At 36.6% G+C, this 9892-nt stretch overlaps 1 protein-coding gene across 3 annotated transcripts in view; it reads right to left on the bottom strand.

The window, feature by feature from the left end:
• Positions 1-9892, bottom strand: part of INPP4B (inositol polyphosphate-4-phosphatase type II B) — a 961283-nt gene that overhangs the window by 780969 nt on the left and 170422 nt on the right. The gene's annotated exons all lie outside the window — the stretch shown is intronic.

Raw genomic sequence — 9892 nt, 5'->3', positions numbered from 1 at the left:
AAGAGGCAGTTGTTCAAATAGAACAAGAGGATACTGTGTGGTTTAAAGTCAGGAAAGGTGTGCGTCAGGGTTGAATCCTTTCACCATACTTTTTCAATCTGTATGCTGAGCAAATAGTCTGAGAAGCTGGAATGTAGAACAGGGCATCAGGGTTGGAGTAAGACTCATTAACAACCTGTGTTATGCAGATGACACAACCTTGCTCATGAAAGTAAAGAGGACTTGAAGCAAATACTGATGAAGATCAAAGACTATAGCCTGCAGTATGGATTACACCCCAACATAAAGAAAACAAAAATCCTCACAATTGGACCAATAACCAACATTGTGATAAATGGAGAAAAGATTGAAGTTGTCAAAAATTTCATTTTACTTGATCTACGATCAACACCCATGGAAGTAGAAGTAACGGTCAAGAAATAAAAGGATGCGAGGGCGGAGCCAACATGGTGTTATAGACAGAAGCACCACACCATCCCTGCACAGGAAAGACCCAAAAAACAAAGTAAGACAGAGAAAAACGTCAATCCTGGAACCCTAAGCATCAAACAAAGAGATAAGGAACTCAACTAAGCACTGAATGGAACAAGAAAAGACAGACAAGAGAGAGCGAGGAGAGCTACAGAGTGGAGGTCCCCTATAGGCTAATGCAGCACAGATTTGCCATCTTGGACTTTTGTCAGAGATCAGCGGACAGTGAGTAGGGAAAGCAGCTTCATGGAGCTCACAGCAGGAGACAGAACACCTGCTTGACCTACCCTGCTGCACTATAGTTGAGCAACTGGCCCTGCCCATTGGACAAGGTGATCAGAAGTATCATATCCTCAGACGAGCAAACAACAAAGAATGCACAGACTGCCTGCTCAGACACAACCAAATAACACAAAAAAGCAGGACAAAACAAACAAATCTACAATCAATAAACAAAGAAAATAACTACTGAATGTCCTCAAGGCAGCATACAATATCAAAACATATACAAAAACAGGACAGATTGGTTCCAGTAGGCATCCAAAATAAAATACCAGATGACTTTCCAGTGGAAGAAAAGGCACTGGAGCTACCTGATAGGGGATTCAAATCTCTAATATTCAGAGCTACCCAAGAGTTGAAGGAAAAAACGACAAAAATGAGGAAAAAATAGACAAAATCATGGAAAAGACAGACAAAACAATGGAAGAATTCAGGAAAATAATAAGCTACAAATTGTTAAAATAAATTCACAACTAGAAATCATACAAAAGCAGCAATCAGAAATCCAAAAGATAAACAACAAGATTTCAGAAATGGACAGTGTCATAGGAGGTGTGAGGAGCAGGTTTGAAACAATGGAAGACAAGATCAGTGAAATTGAAGACAAATATATGCATAGCACTTTGTTTGAGGAAAAATCAGAAAAAAAGAATGAAGAAACCCTGAGAATGATGTGGGATGCAATCAAAAGCAAAAATTTATGAGTAATTGGAGTTCCAGAACGGGGTGAGAAAACAGAAAATACAGAGAGGATCACTGAAGAATTGCTGACAGAAAACTTCTTTAATATCATGAAAGATGAAAAGGTGACCATCCAAGATGCTCAATGAACCCCATATAGGATAGACTTCAAAAGAAAATCACCAAGGCATATCATAATCCCACTCGCAAAAACCAAAGACAATGAAAGAATCCTGAGAGCAGCTTGAGAAAAGTGAACAGTCACATTCAGAGTGGAAACAATAAGACTAAGTTCTGATTACTCAGCAGAAACCATGAAGGCAAGAAGAAAATGGGATGACGTATAAAACCTTGAAAGAAAAAAATTATGAACCAAGAATAAAATATCCTGCAAAACTCTTATTCAAATATGATGGTGAAATTACATCACTTCCAGATAAACAGAAATTAAGAGAACATATAAAAACGAAAACAAACTTACAAGAATTATTAAAAGTGAGTCCTTCAGTTTGAGAATAAACAACATCAGATGATACCCTGAATCTAGACGCAAAACCGCACCAGACAGAGACCAGTCTAGGAAATAAACTCTCAAGGATTAATCGAAACTAAAAGATTTACAAAAGGGAACCTGAGAGGTTAATCTGTAAATGACAACAATGTCAGAACAATAAAAGAGGGAATAAATAGTGTAGGTATAGAACTTTCTAATGGAGAGGAAGGTAAGGTGATACCAAGTAATAAAACACTGGTTCAAACCTAGGAAGATAAGGGTAAATTTCAAGGTAACCACAAAGAAAGTTACAAACCTACTCACTGAAATTAAGAAAAATATAAAGTCTCAGTAAACAGAAAATCTACAAAAACAAAAGAAATGAAAAAAAATTTAACAAAAACAGGAATTCAGTACAGGAGAGCAAGAGGAACAAAGAAAATGTCAGCACCACAAAAAAAAGCACCACAAAATGACATCAATTAACTCACACCTATCAATAATTACACTGAACACAGAAAGTGACAGAATGGATACAAGAATAGAATACATCAATATGCTGTCTACAAGAGACACGCCTTAGAAACAAAGACGTAAACTTCTTAAAAATCAAAGCACAGAAAAAAATAAATCAAGCAAACAGCTACCAAAAAGAGCAAGAGTGGAAATACTAATCTCAGATAAAACAGACTTTAAAACAAAATCCACTGTAAAAGACAAAGAAGGGCATTATATATTGATTAAAGGGACAATCCATCATGAAGACATAATCATAATAAATATCTACACACCCAATGACAGGGCTCCAAAATACATAAAACTAGCTCTAACAGGACTGAAAAGAGAAATTGACAGTTCCACAATAATAGTAGGAGACTTCAACACAACACTCTTGGTAAAGGACAGAACATCTATAAAAAAACTCAACAAAGATACAGAAGATCTAAAGGCCAAAATCAAGAAATTTGACTTCATAGACATATATAGAACCCTCCATCCTATAGGTGCAAAGTACACATTCTTTTCCAATGCACATGGAACATTCACCAGAATAGACCACATCTTAGGCCACAAAGCAACGCTCAACAAAATTCAAAACACTGAGATAATACAAAGTATCTTCTCTGATTACTGTGCCATCGAAGTAGAAATTAACGACAGGAAGAGCGAGGAAAAAACATCAGTTACATGGAAACTGAATAACACCCTGCTTAAAAACCACTGGGTAAGAGAAGAAATCAAAGATGGGATCAAAAAATTCCTAGAATCAAACAAAAATGAAAATACATCATACCAAAACCTTTGGGACACAGCAAAGGCAGTGCTCAGAGGTCAATTTACAGCAATAGATGCACACATCAAAAAAGAAGAAAGAGACAAAATTAAAACATTAGCTACACAACTCGAACAAAGAGAAAGAGAACAGCAAAAGAACCTCACAACAACCAGAAGAAAAGAAATAAAGATCAGAGCAGAAATAAATGAAATAGAGAATAGAAAAACAATAGAAGGAATCAACAAATCAAAAGTTGCTTCTTTGAAAGGATCAACAAAATCGACAAACCACTGGCCAAACTGACAAAAGAAAAACAGAAAAGAATGCAAATAACCCAAATAAAAAATGAAATGGGGGACATTACAACAGACCCAACTTAAATAAAAAGGATCACAACAGAATACTATGAAAAACTAAACTCCAAAAACATTGAAAACATAGAGGAAATGGACAAGTTCCTAGAAACACACTACCAAAGGGAGGAAAAAAAAAAACCCCTCCCAACAAAAGAAAGTCCTGGACCAGATAGCTTCACTGGAGAATTCTACCAAACATTCAGAGAAGAGCTTACACCAGTACTACTCAAACTATTGTGGAACATAAAAAAGTAACGCATACTTCTGAATTCATTCTATGAAGCTGGCATAACCCTGATACCAAAACTGAGCAAAAACACCACAAAAAAAAAAAAAAAAAATTACAGACCAATGTCTCTCATGAATATAGATGCAAAAATCCTCAACAAAATTCTAGCCAATAGAATTCAGCATCATATCAAAAAAATAATATACCATGACCAAGTAGGATTCATACCCAGTATAAAGGATGGTTCAACATTAGAAAATCAATCAATGTAATCCACCACATAACTAAAAGAAAAGAATCACATGATCATCTCAACTGACACAGAAAAGGCATTCAACAAAGTCCACAACACATTCCTGGTAAAAACTCTCAACAAAATAAGTATAGAAGGGAAACCTCAACATAATAAAGGGCATCTATACAAAGCCAACAGCCAACATCATTCTTAATGGAGAGAGGCTGAAAACATTCCCCTTGAAAACAGGAACAAAACAAGGAAGCCCTTTATCACCGCTCCTATTTAACATTGTGCTGAAGTCCTAGCTAGAGCAATAAGGCAAGCAAAAGAAATAAAGGGCATCCAAATTTGTAATGAGGAAGTTAAACTGCCCCTATTTGCAGATGATATGATACTATACATAGAAAACCCGAAAGACTCCATGAGAAAACCACTGAAACTAATAGAAAGTTTCAGCAGAGTAGCAGGATACAAGATAAACATACAAAAATCAGTTGGATTCTTATACATTAATAAAGAGAACAATGAAAAGGAAATCAGGAAAACAATACCATTTATAATAGCCCCCCAAAAAATAAAATACTTAGGAATAAATCTAACCAGGGATTTAAAAGACCTATACAAAGAAAACTACAAAACACTACTGCAAGAAACCCAAAGAGATCTACATAAATGGAGAAACATACCATGCTCATGGATAGGCAGACTCAACATTGTGAAAATGACAATTCTACCCTAAGCAATCTGCAAATACAATGCAATCCCGATCCAAATACCAATAACATTCTTTAAAGAGATGGAAAAACTAATCATTAATTTTATATGGAAACGGAAGAGGCCCTGGATAAGTAAAGCACTACTGAAGAAGAAAAATGAAGCAAGAGGACTTGCACTACCTGATCTCAGAACCTACTATACAGCTACAGTAGTCAAAATAGCCTGGTACTGGTACAACAACAGGTACACTGACCAATGGAACAGAATTGAGAACTCAGATGTAAATCCATCCACCTATGGTCACCTGATCTTCAACAAGTGCCCAAAGTCCATCAAATGGGGAAAAGACAGATTTTTTAAGGTGCTGGCAAGACTGGATGTCCATCTGCAAAAAAATGAAACAGGACCCACACCTCACACCATATACAAAAACTAGTTCAAAATGGATCAAAGACCTAAACATAAAACCAAAAACTATAAAGATCATAGAAGAAAAAACAGGATCAATGCTAGAGGCCCTAATACATGGAATTAATGGGATACAAACCATAACTAACAACACACAAATTCCAGAAGATAAGCTAAATAATTGGGATGTTCTAAAAATTAAAAACTTATGCTTATTAAAAGACTTCACCACAGGAATGAAAAGAGAACCTACATACTGGGAAAAAAATGTTTGATTATGACAAATCCGACAAAGGTCTAATCTCTAAAATCTACAGGAAAATATGACATTTCTACGACAAAAAGACAAATAATCCAATTAAAAAATGGGTAAAGGAAATGAACAGACACTTCACCAAAGAAGATATCCAAGTGGCTAACAGACACATGAGGAAATGCTTGTGATCACTAGTGATTAGAGAAATACAAATCAAAACCACTATGAGATATCCCGGCATTACTGGCACGAATCAAAAGAACAGAAAATAACAAATGTTGGAGAGGCTGTGAGGAGATTGGAACTCTTATGCACAGCTTTTGGGAATGCAAAACGGTACAACTATTTTGGAAAACACATTGACGCTTCTTTAAAAAGCTAGAAATAGAAATACCATATGATCCGGCAATCCCACTCCTAGGGATATATCCTAGAGAAATAAGAGGCATCACAAGAATAGATATATGCACACCCATGTTCATTGCAGCATTGTTCACAATAGCAAAAAGATGGAAACAAGATGCCCATCAACAGATGAATGGATAAACAAACTATGGAACATACACACAATGGCGTATTATGCAATGATAATGAACAATGATGAATCTGCGAAGCATCTCACAACGTGGATGAATCTGGAGGGCATTATGCTGAGTGAAATAAGTCAATCTCAAAAGGACAAATACTGTATGAGACCACTACTATGAAAACTCATGAAAAGGTTTACACACAAAAAAGAGACAATTTTTGATGGCTATGAGGGAGGGGAGGGGTGGGGATGGAAAAACACTAAATAGACAATAGATAAGTGGCAACTTTGCTGAAGGGTAAGGCAGTACACAATACCGGGGAAGCCAGCACAACTTGTACAAGGCAAGGTCATAGAAGCTCAATAGACACATCCAAACTCCTTGAGGAACCAAATTACTGGGCTGACGGCTGTGGGGACCATGGTATCGGGGAACACCCAGCTCAATTGGCATAACATAGTTTATAAAGAAAATGTTCTAAATCCTACTTTGGTGAGTATGTCTGGTGTCTTAAAAGCTTGTGAGCGGCCATTTAAGATACTCCACTGCTCTAACTCCACTGGGAGCAAGGGAGAATGAAGAAAACCAAAGACACAAGGCAAAGATTAGTCCAAAAACAAGGCTCCGGGAACTGACGTAATACCAATTGAGATGTTTCAACAAATGGATGCAGCATTGGAAGTGTTCACTTACCTATGCCAAGAAATTTGGAAGACAGCTACCTGGCCAACCAACTGGAAGAGATCCATATTTATGCTTATTCCCAAGAAAGGTGATCCAAAGAAATGCAGAAATTATCAAACAATATCATTAATATCACATGCAAGCAAAATTTTGCTGAAGATCATTCAAAAGTGGCTGCAGCAGTATATCAACAGGGAACTGCCAGAAATTCAAGCCAGATTTAGAAGAGGACATGGAACCAAGGATATCATTGCTGATGTCAGATGGATCCTGCCTGAAAGCAGAGAATACCAGAAAGATGTTTACCTGTGTTTTATTGACTATGCTAAGGCATTCAACTGTGTGGATCATAACAAACTATGGATAACATTGTGGAGAATGGGAATTCCAGAACACTTAACTGTGCTCATGAGGAATCTGTATATGGATCAAGAGGCAGTTGTTCAAACAGCACAAGGGGATACTGCATGGTTTAAAGTCAGGAAAAGTGTGCGTCAGGGTTGAATCCTTTCAGCATACCTATTCAATCTGTATGCTGAGCAAATAATCCAAGAAGCTGCACTACATGAAGAAGAATGGGGCATCACAATTGGAGGAAGACTCATTAACAACCTGCTTTATGCAGCTGACACAACCTTGCTTGCTGAAAGTGACGAGGACTTGAAGCACTTATTGACGAAGATCAAAGACCACAGCCGTCAATATGGATTACACCTCAACACAAAGAAAACAAAAATCCTCACAACTGAACCAATAAGCAACATCATAATAAATGGAGAAAAGATTGAAGCTGTCAAGGATTTCATTTTACTTGGATCCACAATCAACACCCATGGAGGCAGCAGTCAAGAAATCAAAAGATGCATTACATTAGGCTAATCAGCTGCAAGAGATCTCTTTAAAGTGTTATAAAGCAAAGATGTCACCTTGCGGACTAAGTTGCGCCTAATCTAACCCATGATGCTTTCAATCACCTTAAATGCATGCGAAAGCTGGACAATGAATAAGGAAGATAGAAGAAGAATTGACGCCTTTGAATTGTGGTGTTGACGAAGAATATTGAATATACCACGGACTGCCAAAAGAACGAACAAATTTGTCTTGGAAGAAGTGCAACCAGAATGCTCCTCAGAAGCAAGGATGGCAAGACTGCACATCACATACTTTGGACATGTTGTCAGAAGGAATCAGTCCCTGGAGAAGGACATCATGCTTGGTAAAGCAGAGGGTCAGCATAAAAGAGGAAGACCCTCAACAAGATGGATTGACACAGTGGTTGCAACAATGGGCTCAAGCGGAGCAACAATTGTGAGGATGGCGCAGGACCAGGCAGCGTTTCGTTCTGTTGTGCATAGGGTCGCTATGAGTCGGAACCAACTTGATGGCACCTAAGAGCAACAATAAATGCCTTTATTAAAAGAATATAGGCTAAAGGAAAGAGAGAGTTGTAATATGATGAGGGTCTCAGAAGGCTTCTTAAAGGGAATTTTAAGATTATGTAGGCTTTGAATAAGGGAGAAAGTAAGTTGGGTACTTAGGCTGTATCTTAAGAGTGGGGAATTCATAAGCAAAGACAGTAATGATGAAGGTATGAAATGGAGTAAGAGAGAAACAAACAAGATAAAGACGTGGGTGGGAGATCAATGAAGAAACTTGAATATCACCAAGAGTCAATTCTAGATAATTCTATGACTTAGAGTCCTAGAAGGTTTTTAAAGTTTCAAAAAAAGTGGAATATCCTACATAATCTGATCTCAGAAGACTCAAGAAGACCAAGAACTTTTGCAAATGATAAAAATAAAAATAAAAACCAGAAAAGGCAAATTCTTTAAAAAATTATCATCATAGCCCCTCATATAAATTCCTCTTTAAGGATTGCTTTTTAATCACTTCTTCATAAAGTGTTCAATGATTTATTCTCTGACTTGCAGTTTAAATACAAGATCGGAGCACATTTCACCTAATCTTATAACTATGTTCCTATAAAGCACAGTACATATCAGACATGGATTTCAGGCATAGTGACAATTGCATCACACCTTTCAAACACACTGTAGAAGTATTTCTAACTCCCACTTAAGTTTATGGTCAATTATTTATTAATAAACCTGTATGTTTTTATGCCTTACATTGTTATTACTATAGAATGTGATAAATAATATAAAATATAATGCACAGTATGCTCTTAAAATTTCAAGGTTTTTGTCCTTTTAAATTTCACCATGTAATTTAATACATCTACAGAATGATCTATACTGAATAATAAGAAACCACAGTGAAACCAATATCTAAGCAATATATTTGTAACCTATTTCTTAATGCTCTTGAACATAATACCATAAACTAGCTTTATGCCCTAATTTATTTTCAATTTTCAAAATTGTGCCTATACTAAGCCTAGGTTTGCACCTAGAATACATCAAAACGATTGCTGAATCCTTAATGTTCCATTTAATTTCCTATGGAAGTTAAATGTATGTGAGAATAAAACTTTATTCCCATATCAGTAAAATAAATTACAAACATAAAATTTTCTCAATTGAAATTTAATCAATTTCCAGGTATAAACCTATGTAAAAATTGAACAGAATAACCGTCTTTAAGTATTTTTGTACATAATCTTACCGAGTATATAGACGGATACTCTGACAGGACTAATTGAAGTTGCTTCTACATTTGAATGATTAAGTGAGAAAATTAAGACTATTGTGATTAGTAGATACCAATAACTTCACGTGATAGAACACTACATGAAAAGGCATTCAAATGTCCCTTTTAAAAGAGTCAAATGTAGAACTTTCAAGTATTTGCGCACACACAAGTGCTTGTTAATCCTTCAGATTGCACTCGGAGTTCCATTGTCAGAGTTAATCCCACGCAAAATGAGTGTGTTAGTTGTCATGTACAACTGAGAAAAGCTAACAAGTCCCATTCATCTGAAGAATAGCACCTTCACTAGCAGGTCTTAAACCTCCAGTGTCTAAACATTGAAACTTCAATGCACATATCCCATCTGTGATCAGAGAGGCAGGATATCAATACATTAGCACTCTTTGTCTTATTAACAGGGATTTTATAAGATTGCAACCATTCCTATTTCAATGAGCCTAAAGAATTAATCTAAAGCGATGATAATATGAGTGCCACTTCCCCTGGCCATAGCAATTCTCCCCACTCCCCAAGCTACTCTTCCACACGCCACTCCCCCAGTCCACACAAACACACACATCCTAGATCATACCCCATTTGGGAGTTCTTATCAAGCACTTGA

The sequence above is a fragment of the Trichechus manatus genome, unplaced genomic scaffold (assembly GCF_000243295.1).
Source record: "Trichechus manatus latirostris isolate Lorelei unplaced genomic scaffold, TriManLat1.0 scaffold00139, whole genome shotgun sequence".
Taxonomy (NCBI): Eukaryota; Metazoa; Chordata; class Mammalia; order Sirenia; family Trichechidae; genus Trichechus; species Trichechus manatus.
Note: the sequence above shows the minus strand (reverse complement) of the source record. Positions and strands in the feature narration are given on the sequence as shown.